The 14,048-nt window shown below is 41.2% G+C and overlaps 1 protein-coding gene across 20 annotated transcripts in view; it reads left to right on the forward strand.

The window, feature by feature from the left end:
* Positions 1-10,332: 10,332 nt before the first annotated feature.
* The window catches only part of PACRGL (parkin coregulated like), a 30,906-nt gene continuing 27,190 nt past the window's right edge, over positions 10,333-14,048 (forward strand). For 8 of the 20 annotated variants that reach the window (XR_014812216.1, XR_014812217.1, XR_014812222.1 and 5 more), the window contains exon 1: positions 10,333-10,514. The gene's annotated coding sequence lies outside the window, so the exon portion shown is untranslated. Of the gene's footprint in view, positions 10,515-11,594; positions 11,654-11,930; positions 12,006-12,445; positions 12,503-14,048 lie in introns of all 20 variants that reach the window. The other 12 variants (XR_014812227.1, XR_014812228.1, XR_014812221.1 and 9 more) reach the window with 5 other exon arrangements.

The raw sequence follows: 14,048 nt of genomic DNA on the forward strand, positions 1-14,048 counted from the left end.
GATAAAATTTAAATACTGGGCCCTCAAGAAAATTTCTTACTGGGACTCTTTTTCTTTGCTTGAGATACAACTCTCCAGCAGAAAGAATCTCTCTTGACATTTGCAAGCCCTGCTGGTGTTCTTGGGGTCAGGAATGATGAAAATGCAAATGGTCTATTATACGTGGTCAAAAACAATTTTTCAAAGCAGCCCAGCAGATGTATTATGTTGTAGTCATGTCCCTCCACTTATTATTTGGTCAAGATAAGCACTCCCAGTCAATGCTGATTGCATTTAGACTGACCGTATTTTTTGTCCATGTTTCAATGCTGATTGTATTTCCTGCTTTTAACCGTACAGATATATGACAATAAAGAAAATAATTTTGTTAGCAATTGAATTACAGAATGTGTTCAGCTCCCCATTAATAAAACTCTATCTTGTTCAACATCATCAGTAAATAGCCTTTATATTTTTCATCTCTTCAATTTGCCAGCTGACAATAGAAGACATTAATTGGGATTGAAGGCTGGGTAGCCAGAGAGAGAAAGAGTGTGTGAGAGAGAAGAGAGAGAAATGGTTAGTCAGCACCATCTAGTGTCTAAAATAAAAATTTGTCCAGAATTTTTAGATCTTTTCTTCCCAGCATACTAGAGAAATAAATGCTAGTTGTGTTTCATCCAATATTTTAAAATATTTTGATTCTTTAAAAAACTTAGGAGTTACCTTCGTGGCTCAGCGATAACAAACCCAACTAGTATCCATGAGGACACAGGTTCAATCCCTGGCCTTGCTCAGTGGGTTAAGGATCCGGCGTTGCCATTGGCTGTGATATAGGTCACAAACGAGGCTAGGATTCCATTTTGCTGTGGCTGTGGTGTAGGTTGGCGGCTGCAGCTCCGATTCGATCCCTAGCCTGGGAACTTCCATATCCGCCCTCCCGCCCCCTAAAAAATCTCTGCCAAACTTAAATACAAGTTTACTGTTTATTAAATATGTTAAATGTGTTTTAACTCCACTATTATAGCTCAACCATAAATATGTCACATAAAATTATCTATGTGGAGTGAACAGTAAAAGCAAGAATTAGCAAGTAATCTTCCCAGTGAAGACAACTAATCATGAATATTTCACCCTAACTCTATTTGACCTTAATTAGAAAATATAAAGACATCACTGATGAGGCTAACTTGGTCATTTGCCTTCACTCTATTCTTTGAACCCACTCTATTTATTCCAACCCTTATTTTTGTTCTTTAAACCAAAGTGGGAGCCAGAGATCAAATTCTGCCAATGTCTCTCAGTCCGCAAGAAGTATTTTAGAGACTGTGGGGTTGAGAGTGAGAAGTTGGGATAACAGAGTAACCATTTTATAAATCTTTGACACTGCTTTTCAAGGCTTCTCTGTTGGCCAGCTAGAAATTACTTCCTAGCATGGAGAAATCTGTGTATTATTTTGCAAAGAAACAGAACCTACAAGGTGTGTTAATATATAGAAACGCATATTTTAAGAAATTGGCTGATGCCGTTTTGGAGACTAGTAAAATTAAAACCTGCAGGGTGGACCGGCAGGCTGGAGACCAGGAGAGGGCCATGCTGAAGTTTAAGTCCAAAGGCTGTATACTGCAGAATTTCCTCTTGCTCAGGGGAGGTCATTTTGCCATTCTACTTGGGCCTTTGATTGGACAAGGCCCATCCACACCATGGAGAGCAGACTGCTTTACTCAGATTCCACTGTATAAATGTTAATGTCACCCCAAATCACCCTTACCAAAAGATCTAGTATACTGTTTGACCACATATATAGGTATTGTGGCTCAGCCAAGGTGGCAGATAAAATGAATCATCACATCAGGTGAAGTGTGGAGAGGAAAAAATAAAGAATAAAGGAGAATCTGGAAAAGTTTTAAAACCTGCCTATTATCCACCTCAATAAAATGATTGCTGTAGCTCAGAGGTTCTAACAGCATCTTTATTGGCTACTTACACTTCAAGCACCATTGGATCTGCTGGGTCAAGTGGCTCAGATGGCAGAATAGTCTGCAAGGTAGCTGGGGCCCATGGCAGAGCCTTCTCTTGCTCTGGGCCCCACTCAAAGCTAGCAGCTTTTGGAGTTCCTGTTGTGGCTCAGTGGGTTATGAACCCGACTAGTATCCACAGGGATGCAGGTTTGACCCCTGGCCTTACTCAGTGGGTTAAGGATCCAGCATTGCGGTGAGCTGTGGTATAAATTGCAGATGTAGCTAGGATCCTGCATTGCTGTGCCTGTGACATAGGGCTGGCAGCGTAGCTCCAATTTGACCCCTAGCCTGGGAACCTCCATATGCCATGGGTGCAGTCCTAAAAGGCAAAAAAACCAATAAAACAAACAAACAAACAAAACCCTAGCAGCTAGTCTTTCGGCTCTCCCAGTAAGTGGGCTAGAGTAACACAGCCTGATGACAAATATGTTGCCTCTAAAATACAAAGAGGTGCACCAGGCATTGTGACTATTTTTTGATTGTAGGAGGTGTCAGATACAATATCGCTCACCTAAGAAGGAATGTCTCTGACACATCCCACTGTTCTAGACCCCTAGACATTCAACTGAGGTAGAAGCCCCTGAATTTTATTTAATTTCCCACACTCTCACAAGCAAATGTCTTACCGATATGTCTAAAATCACTGCTATCTTTTGTACATTAGTTCCAGTCAGCACAGTAATATCAGCGTAATAGCCCAATGTGACATCCTGTGGAAGGGAGGGAGCTCAAGGTCCTTACAGACCGAATTATGACAGAGGGCAGAAGTGTTGATGTGTACCCGTTGTATGGCAGTGAAAGCGTATTGCTGGCCTGGGGCTAAAGGTAAAATGCTTCTGGTGGGCCTGTGGACAGGAATAGAGAAAAGGACATTTGCCAGGTCAATAGCTGCAAACCAGGGGACACATTCATTTCCTCAAGCAAAGGAACCATTTCTGCTACAGCAGCTGTAGGAGGCGTCAGCACCTGCTTGAGTATGTGATGATCACAGTCTTTCTCCAAGATCCGTCTCTTTTCTGCACAGGCCAGATAGGTGACCCGAGTGAAGGCGTGATGGGGACTATCACCAATACATAGTTTAAGTCTTCGGTGGTGGCGTTAATCTCTGCTTCTCTTCCCGAAGTGTGGTACTGATTGTGCGTTACTATTTGCCCAGGTAAAGTCTGTTCCGTTGGCTTCCTCTTGGCCTTTTCTACTAAAATAGCTCTCACACCACAGGTCAGGGAACAAGTGAGGAATTTCTGCAGTGTCTGAGTATGTCTCCTCCAATCATGCATAGCAGAAGTGGAGAAACAACCAATAATGCAAGTGGGTTTGGGAGACTCCCTGGGGGCCTCTACAGGCAGATCTGAGCTAAAACACCCTTGATTTCTCGACCTCTGTAAGCCCCTGCTCTGCCTGGGTGGACCATACATACACATTTGAATCGCCTGGAATCAATTCAGTTCAGAGCCAGTGTCCAGTGGTCTTTGAGCAGCGTGGCTATTTCTTTTTCCCCAATGCACAGTCATCCTAGAAAAAAGGCCATAGATCTCTTTGAAAGAAGACTTGGAGAAAGATTAGTTTGGATTTTTGCAAGTGTGGTGGGTTCTTTCTTCGAGAGAACTCATCCACCCTTTCATTCAAGGGATTCTGGGTCTGTAAACTTCCTCAAGTTTGGAAACTGATTGAGGGGCTGCTAGTCTCCTGGTACTGGTGATTTGTTGGGCTCCTGTTGACTTGATTTATAAACACTTCCCCTTATACAGAGCTGGTAAGAATTGAACTGTCCATTGATTTTCTGCTAGGCACACCATCATCCATAGCCAATGCCACAGGTCTTTGGGACCCAGACTGTCCTACTTATGCTTTGACTCCACTGTCCATAAGGCAACCACACGCACCTTATGTTTGGTGATTAAGTGTGGCCACCAGATCTCTGCAACCCTAGGATCCATTTACCCCCATAGTATTTAGGCAGCAGCTTCCACTGCAATTTCTCACCTGTAAGGAATGACCACAGCATGCTATGAGGACTTTTCTCACAAATTCATTTCTCCCAGTTATGGTAAAAAGTGCCTTCCACTAGGGGCCTAGTGGTTTCCACTAGGATGGGTGAGCAAATCTCATATGATACACCCACTTCCAACATTCCTATATCCCTAAGCCTTTGTATACCTTCCTTTACGTAACAAAGCAGTCCTGAAATTTCAACTGCATCTCCTGAAGGCCACTTTTTGGTTTAGGTTTCACCCAACCAAACAGTTAGAGCCCTTTCTGGCCCCTCAAACTACAACCAGATTCAAGAAATAAACCCACGGTTAAGTGAGCAATGTTTTTATTTTCTTTCTGAATGAAACTATTAATTAGTTAATCCAACAATCATCTATTGGGTAGTTAAATGTGCATTCTGAACATACAGTCTGCTGTTAAGAAGAAGCAACAAAATTTATTCTGTGCCTTCTGTGTGTTTTGTCTGGATAATAAAATTTTTATATCACATAATGTTTTCATTCAAGAGCCTGTTGTCTTTTGTGCATTTTTCCATAATCTGAAATCTATTTCAATAAAAGGCTTACTTCTGAAAAGTTTAGAGTTCTTAACTATTATTTGTTGCTGTGTTGATTTTAAATGCTATCATTCCAATCCAAGCCTATAATCATTTTTATATTTACATTCTTATAAATTTTGTTCACATCTTGTCTCTTTTGACAATCATTTTTAATATTTCCTTTGCCAAATTCAAGCTCCAGAGTTACAATATAAACATTAGTATTGTGTCTTTTATGCCTAAAGTATTCACGGGGTTTTCTTTCTTTCTTTCTTTTTTAAGGTCACAACCACGGCATATGGAAGTTCCCAGGCTAGGGGTCGAATTGGAGCTGCAGTTGCCAGCCTACACCGCAGTCACAGCCATAGCAACACAGGATCCAAGCTGCATCTGTGACCCACCCCACAGCTCACAAACACCAAATCCTTGACCCATTGAGCTAGGCCAGGGATTGAACCCGAGTCCTCATGGATACTAGTTGGGTTTGTGTCCTCTGCACCACAAACCCAACTGTGGGAACTCCCTGGGGGGTTTTCTTGACAGCTCTGAGCAACATCAAATATTTGCACTCTCATGTTATTAAGGAAGCTACTTGAAAAAGATAGCATCTCCAGATTTTTAATTAGTTCAATACCACAGTTTAAAAAGAATTAACAAAAACAAAAGGAGAGTCTCCACTCCTCCTGGGTTAATTATATGCATGTAATTCCAGAATGTCAATATAAATGTGTTTCAGCAATTGTGTTCCTCTGAGATTGCATGGAAGCTAACCAAAGTTCATTTGTTCAAAGATGGCATACTTGTCAACACGTTGATTTTTTTTTCCAAAAGAAATATTTTCTTTCCAACAGAAGACAATCATAAAACACATTATAAGATGCATTAGAGGGTTCTGAGGGTTTTTGGTGCTCTTGTATTAGTTTGGTAGGACAACCGTAACAAATCTGGTGGCTCAAAGCAATAGAAAGGTATTGTCTCATGGCGCTGGAGCTAGAAGTCTGAAATTAAGGTGTGTTCTCCCTTCCTTCCTCCCTCTCTCCTTCGATCTTTCTTTTTCTTCCTTTCCTTCCTTCATTCCTTTCCTTTCCTTCCTTCCTTCCTTCCTTCCTTCCTTCCTTCCTTCCCTCCTTCTTTCCTTCCTTCCTTCTTTCTCTCTTTCTTTCTTGACCACACCTGCAGTGCGGTGTATGGAAGTTACCCGCTTAGGGGTCAAATCAGAGCTGCAGCTGCCCGTCTATACCACAGCCACAGCAACACCAGATCCAAGCCACATCTCTAACCCATGCCACAGCTTATGGCAACACCAGATCCTTAACCCACTGAGCGAGGCCAGGGATCAAATCTGAATCCTCATGGAGACTACTTTGTGTTCTTAACCTGCTGAGCCATAACAGGAACTTCAGGGTTTGTTCTTTCTGAGGGCTGCGAGGGAGAATCTTTTCCATGCCTCTCTCTAGCTTCTGGCTTGCCAGAAACATTTGATGTTCCTTGGCTTCTGCTTAATCACCTCAATCTCTGCCTTCAGTTTCACATGGCATTTCCCCTGTGTGTCTCTTTGTGTCCAAAATTCCCCTTTGTGTAAGGATACCAGACATGTTATGTTAGGGGCCCACTGTACTGCAGTATGATCTCACCTTAAGTAATTACATCTTCAACGACCTCTTTCCAAATAAGGTCACATTCTAAGGTACTAGGGTTAGTATTTCAACATACAAATTTGGCAGGGGTGGGGGAGAGACAAAAGTTTAACTCATAACAGCTCTCATGTTCATAATATATTCTTACTCTCCGTGTAGTATTTGATTGAATCTCTATACAATTATTATGCATTAAAACTCAGTGAAGAATTCCATTCTCCATTATTCTAAATCTATGGGTTTTATCCTACTTTAACAGGAAATACTCTTTATCACCAAGAGGTAGTTTGGGAAGATTTGGAAGAATAAGCCGTAATTCAGAGTCAGGGTCCAGATCTGAGTACAAAGAGACATTGTCCTTTGATTCCTATTTCATTTGTGAAAGTTTTTAAATTACATGTATTTTGTCAACAAGCATTTTAAAGAAAATATCAGAGGTATTATTCACTTGTATTAATTACTTTAAAGGAAATCTGTTTCTTTTGTACAAATTACAGACCAACTCATCACCCCCAATCATTACCTGCCCTCCCCACCCTCCATACAGAACCCAGGGTGATGTCACAGGACTAATAAAAGTCTGGATACCTCTGAACCTAGCAGGGTGCAGGTTCAGCAGATATGGTCACACGGTGTGGCTAGGCAAGACTCAAAGTCAGTCTCACGGATTCCGTGATCTCCACAGAGTGGAAACCAGCAGGTGGATTTCTCTCACTTCAGGTGGGGAGGAGAGAATATTTCCTGGGTACGTAGGAGAAGAAGAGCATTCACTCTGAGTGAGAACCTGGAATAAGGGATACACGTGACTTAGCCACAAGGATGGAGAATAAATGGCCAAGGACCAGAAAGCTGATGGCGCCACAAGAGGATGACAGAGGACTGGGTGCTTCATCGCGCCCTTCTCTACATATGTCCCAGAAGAAGAAGATTAAATGTCTTCCACTGACGGAAAGAAAATTTGTAAAAGAAATTAAATGCAATGTTGCACCATAAAGGAAGCTGTTACTTGCACTGATTCTACAGTCAGAGATTCATAATCAGTTTATCAGATATCCCTTTACATTTTGCATTGATCTTCTACATTTAATGGTATGTTGTACAGAGAGTATATACTCTTTAACTATTTGAAACTATCTGTGTGCTTGGTTCTATGTTTGTATAACTATCGGAGACCATAGATCTCTCTTCACAAGGCATGTGTTGGCATCAAGGACTGGAGATGAAGCTAATCTGTATTGAGATGAACTGTAAGTGTAAAGCTATGCACCAGATTTCGAAGAATCACACTAATATTTTTATAATAATTTCTTATGAATAATACTTGGATATATTTAGAGATGTATATATATATATATATATATATATATATATATATATATATATATGTATTTTTTTTGGTCTTTTTTTCATTTCTAGGGCTGCTTCTGTGGCATATGGAGGTTCCCAGGCTAGGGGTTTAATCAGAGCTGTAGCCACCGGCCTACGCCAGAGCCATAGCAACTCAGGATCCGAGCCGCGTCTGCAACCTACACCACAGCTCATGGCAACGCTGGATCGTTAACCCACTGAGCAAGGGCAGGGATCGAATCCGTAACCTCATGGTTCCTAGTCGGATTCGGTAACCACTGCGCCACGATGGGAACTCCCTGCTTAATATTTTACATATGGAAAAAAAATTAATTTAAAAACAATTTAGGGAGCTCCTGCCATGGCTCAGTGGAAATGAATCTGATTAGCATCCATAAGGACACAAGTTCAATCCCTGGCCTCCCTCAGTAGGTTAAGGATCCAGCGTTGCCTCGAGCTACGGTGTAGGTCACAGACGCAGCTCAGATCCTGCGTTGCTGTGGCTGTGGTGTAGTCCTAGCCTGGAAACTTCCATGTAGCTGTGGCACAGGCTGGCAGCTACAGCTCCAATTTGATCCGCAGCCTGGGAACCTCCATATACTGCAAGCGAAGCCCTAAAAAGATGCACACACACACACACACACACACACACACACACACACAAAGACCAAAAAAAAAAAAAAAAAAAGACAAAAAAAAATTTTAGGAGTTCCCATCTTTGCTCCTAAAATTGCTCAGTGGTCAGCGAACTCGACTAGTATCCATGAGGACATGGGTTTGATCCCTGGCCTTGCTCAGTGGGTTAAGGATCCAATGTTGCCATGAGCTGTGTACGTGTTGTGGATGCAGCTCAGATCCTGCGTTGCTGTGGCTGTGGCATAGTCTGGCAGCTACAGTTCTGATTCAACCCCTAGCCTGGGAACCTCCATGTGCCTCAGGTTCGGCCCTAAAAAGACAAAAGACAAAAAAAAATTAAGTTCTTATTTATTTATTTATTGGTCATACCCATGACATATGCAGTTTCCAGGGGGCAGGGATTGAACCCATGGCATAGCAGCGACCCAAGCTCCCAAAGTGACAATACTGGTTCCTTAACCTGCTGCACCACAAGGGAACTCTAAAAGTTAATTTTTAAATTAGGGCATTCAGTGATTAAATATTGATGATATCTAACATTTCCTGACAGGACGTACTGGAAAGTACATAGAAAATGTCCTGCATCTCATTTTCTATGGTTGGGAATGATCAGTTAGTCTGAACTTTGTACAGAAAGGGACAAATTTTCTTTTAAGCAATTAAGGGCAAGCTAATTAAGGTTGAGGGGGTAAAATGACATCCACAAAGACCTCGTAGCTAGTAAGTGAAGGAGCTGGGTTTCCAACCTACACAGACTAACTTCAGAACTTGTGCAATACTTCTCTGCAGTACTTAACACAGATTATTCTTATACTCCAGGCAGAGAGGCTAAAATATCAGGAGCTAGGTGTTACTAAGTATGCCACTGGAGATGCTAGGCGTGAAGAAGAGGGCAACATGACACAATAATTCTCAAAGAAACTGGAGGAGAGATTAGCAGGTGAAAAGAGCTAAGAAATAGAATTTTTCTTTTTCTTTTTTAACATTACTTGACCACCCATTGGGCTAGATATTGGAATAGAAAAGCAATGGAGAATATTTCACTTTAGTGGAGAAGATAGGTAAATACAATATAATGAATTGTCAGAGTTAAGATAGATTTAAATGAAAGATTCACAGAACATAAGAGAAATTAGATATACATAGAATTCATTTGTTTATTGCATGTATTTAAAGAGTGTTTCCTGGAGTCCCATTGTGGCTTGGCAATAATGAACAGGACTAGTTTACTCGCAAGTGTGCGGGTTTGATCCCTGGCCTTGCTCAGTGGGTTATCAATCCAGCCTTGCGGTGTAGGTCGCAGACCCTCCTCGGATCCTGTGTTGTGGCTGTGGCCAGCAGCTGCAGCTCTGATTCAGTCAATAGGGAAAAAAAAAAGTTTCCTGAGTCCCCACTGTATTGTGCAAAGACACTTGTAGGGCAGCAATTCAAACAGCAAGAATGGCCCTATAAGTGCAGGGAATGATTACGTTGCTTGCAGTGTTCGGATAATATCAATTGTATAGTTAGCTACTACCTGCACAAAGGGTGTCAGGCCATGGCTCAACAACAGGAGAGGGCGCTAGAAAGGAACACAATGGACAAGTCTGAAAGAGCTCAGGTTTTTCACAGCCCAAATTGCTTTTTGTGGAATCACCAGGAAACATGCATTTTCCTGCAGCATATGCTTTATTAAAATAATCTGGAGTACAAAAACACGTTAATTAAAATATGAATATATTACGTAGTTGACTGCAACAGCATATGAGTAAGATAGTAAGATAAGACAGGAAAGAAAATTCCACAGGTAGGCAGGCAGATAGCTGTGGCTCTCCACAGAAGTCTCTGGGTTGGAAGTTCACGTTCAGTTCTCAGGGGATTTAAGGCAAGCTACTTGGAGTCCACTGAGTTAGAGTGTGCGAGAAAACGGTACGAGTTAAATGCAGGGACTGGGTAAAAGCTGCGGCGCGGGTACTATGAGGCTGGAGGCTGTGCTCTTTGATCCTTGGCTCTGTCGTTCCGAAAAGATCCTTCACTAGATGCCCCTTTGTCGCGGGAGACAGGGATCCTAGCTCTCCAGCTAACCTTTCCTCACTTGGCGCCTCGTTGCCAGGGCAACCCTTTTCCACCGGAGGCACCTCTGCGACCTCCGTGCTATTGGCTTAAAGGACGCAAAGTGCGTCTGACGTCACTGAGCGGCGCCGCCAGATTCTGGGGCCCGGCGAGGTCTCATTTTCCCGGTCCCTGGCGGTGGTGGCGAGACCGGCAGCTGGTGGCCCGGCGGGCGCCGGCAAAAGCCCCAGGTCGGGTGGTGGCTGCTGTGCAGATCGCGGCTGGAAAGAGGAGTGGTAGGAACGGGTCCCTGGAGCTGTGAATCCCGTGCAGGTGCGGGGAGCCGCGGTTCCGCCCGCACTCTCTCGGTGCAGGAGGCTTCTTCTGTTGCTAGGACCGCCTTACCACGTTGCTAAGGAGTCTGGAGATGCTGAGCGTGAAGAGTTCCCCCTTCCTGGTCAGGCTGTGGCCGAGATTTTGCCTTTTTAGGTCTTATTTGAAAGTGTCTGCCTTTCCCCTGCTCTCTTCTATCCTCTTTAAACACCAACCAACCAAAAAACCCTCTTTTTCTCCGTTCTCCCTACCCTCTCCATATCCTCCTTGTTTTCTAACTTTGACAACATTCTGGCCTTGAATGTTGGTCTTAAATGCCTTTGGGAATGTGTGGTTTTGCAGGAGGAGAGGCTAGGAAAATGTAAAGCAGATATTATTAACACTCTTAGTATTGGCTCTTTGGATTACTTTATGGTGAAAAGTGTTGGGATAGATGGATATTAGGCTGTGTCGCTGTTCTTTGGAACTTGAATGAGCTTTAGAGATGGAGCACAGCTTCTTTAGCGGGGCTCCTTTACACTTTTAGAACTATCCAGATTAGAAAGTAGGAGAAAAACGTGGCCTCTCCCTCTGAGACTTCAGTGCAGTGGTCTCAAAGCCAGGTGTGGGAAGAAAATGCATGTGGGAAAAGAAACGTATATGAGCTGTCCAAAACAATGAAAGAAAAGTAGCTTTTCTAGCATCCACACAGATGCCTATAATTCCTTGTAGATGACCTGCAGTGCCTAAGGAAACCTAAGGAGAAAATGAGGGTTCCACAGTGAGGCCTGCTTGGATTGTTTGCACTCTGATGTCATGACATAGTTTAGGTGTTGGGGTCAAGTGGATTTATGGGTTCTAGTGTCTATTTAGAATCTTTATATTGTTTTGTAAAAGAATGGAGGGTGGCCTTGGTAATATTTATAACACAAAATATTTCTTACTTTTTTTAACTCTCTCCTCCATTATCCCTTTACAAACCCTCCACGTTTTTTTGTTTTGTCTTTTTTTTTTTTTTTTTAATGAAAAAGCACTCAAAAGAGTTGTTGATGCATTAAGCTTTTTTTTCCCAAACAACTAATGGTCCACTTTTGTTGTCAGTATGGTGTGCTCTCAGATGGATATTATTTAAAAAAAATTGAGCACATGTCCTTTATAAGGTAAAGGGTGATACTTTTAACAGAAATGAAAACTGATTGTTTTGGAAAGAAAGTCTCTGACATAGGGCGTTTTGAAAATGGACAGAAATATTTGTATCATTGTGTGTGTATCTTTTGATATTGTTGCTGAAAATTATGTAATTTTTTATTATCACACAATAAAAACTGTCCTGCATACTTAAAACCTTTGAAAGCTTAACTTTCTAAAATGTTTTTCAAATGAGTTTCAGTGGCTTTTTGAACTTACTCAAAATATAATGCAGCCCTTTCCCATTAGTCCCTTACAGGAACAGCTATTTGACATGAAGGAAAATAGAAATTGAGTTGTTCCACCAAAAATTTTGCAGATTTGGTAGGTAGTGTTGCAAAATGTGCGTCGTGATTTGACGTGGCGAACTATGTTCTTTTCATGTTTGTGGGTAGGCGTCTTTGTGCTGCATCTTTTTAGGCTGTAATAGCTATTACCATTTACAACCAAAAGAAACTGAACTTAAACCAGATCTTCATATTGTCAGCACAAGTATTAAACAAGATTTTTCAAAAAGGGGGAAACATAGTTGGTTACAGTGACCCCGCTATTACTGGTGATATTAATACAAAAAGGCATTGTCCCATTTTAAAGAAAATAATAATAACTAAAACATAGTAATTACTATGTGCCAAGCATTTTTTTTCTGAATACATATATTAACTTGTTAGTCTTCATCAACTCTTACAGTAGTTGCTGTAATTGTCCCGATTTACAGACTTGAGGAAACTCAACTTTCTTTGACACAGATTTCTTCTTTTAAGGAACACAAACTTAGATCATATTGTTCCCCATCAGGAACTTCTCAACACAGAGACCAGGTATAATCGTAAATACTTGTTGAATAATCACAGAAGTGCAATATTAGTTTAACATGATTAAAGTCTCCATGAGCTTATCTTAGAATATTATCTAACACATTTAATGACTTAATACTTACTGTATTTCTAGAAAATGCCTTGGGCATGAATGTAAAATATGATTTGGGGAAGTAATGCATCTACTGGTAGTAGGTTGAGAAAATTAGGTCAATGTATTAATCAGGGAAATTGAAATTTAAAGTTATTCCGGGTACAGAAATAATCTTACATTTAGTTTACAGGGCACTTTGATCTGGTCACATCATATTTGAAATATTTGGGGGCTCAATGTTATTACTTGGAGCTCTGTCCTTGTGAAGATTTCTCATTTGCCAAGTAAATTAAAATGATCTCATGTTAGCGCACATTTAAGAAAGCGTCAGTATTTGTCCTGAAGAAGAGAAAACTAAGGAGTTGTGATTCGTGTCCTCAAATATTTGAATATATGAATATATATATATATATATATATGACTTAAAGTGGGAAATGTTCTAATGGAAGAATAATTGGAGTGTCATGTAAATGGGGGAATGGAGTAACCCAGTAGAAATAAAAAGGAAGCAGTGCAGAAATCAGAGTGCTATGGAAGTGTACGTTTGAGAAACCAGAAGACCAGAAGTGCCAAGTGCAACTTGGGATTGGAACTGGAGCTAGAAATACCAGAAGGCAGCTGAGTGTATGAATCTGGGTGTGTGTGGCAGAGGATTCCTTGAAATAATTTGATTAGGCAAGAAATCAAGGGCTGTGGTCTAGGGCCCTCCCATTAGAAGAAAAAAGGGAGTCGTGGGAGAGAAGAAGTGAACCACCATCCACTGCATGAGCAACTTGATTTATTATTTACTCTTCAGTGACAGCCTTGATAAGTTGGTATTACCGCTCCCATTTCAATAGGTCAAGAAATCGAGGCTTAGGGAGATTAATAATCTGCCTAAATTCATAAACCTGTACCTAGTAGAGATGCAGACCCAGATCTTAGCCAGAGCTCCTTTTGCATCATCATTCCACATTGATCACATCTGTAGGGATGTGTGTAGGAAATTTAGGAAAAAGAGACCACAGTAATCCTGAATTTTTCAGCCTGAGGGACCAGAAAACTGGTGGTACCTTGAATTGACAATGGGTTTATAACTTCAGTGTGATAACCTCAGTTTTGGTTGTGTTTCATTTGAGGAGTTTGGGAACTTATGGTACATTTAACAGGAGAGTTCATTATGTCACCAGAAAAGTAAGACTTGTTATGCAGATGTTTACATTTAGAACTTAGGAAATACGAGGTCAGAGAAGGTGGAGACAGTAGGGGATGTGCCAGCCAATTAAACTAGTCTGTATTTTCTCATTATAGCCAGAGGATTCCAATTGAATTTCTAAAAGTATATTTTGACGATTTGAATGGAAAATGGATATTTTTTATATCTTCCTTTGTTACAGATAGTTTTTCACTTACTGTTACTGATGTTATTGACGTTGACATCATTTCATATTCTCTTATTGGTTTTCAGGTATTTTG

Source organism: Sus scrofa, chromosome 8 (assembly GCF_054392235.1).
Source record: "Sus scrofa isolate SSC_HxYL_T2T_F1_AM1 chromosome 8, Sscrofa_HxYL_maternal_Yorkshire_Landrace_v2.0, whole genome shotgun sequence".
Taxonomy (NCBI): Eukaryota; Metazoa; Chordata; class Mammalia; order Artiodactyla; family Suidae; genus Sus; species Sus scrofa.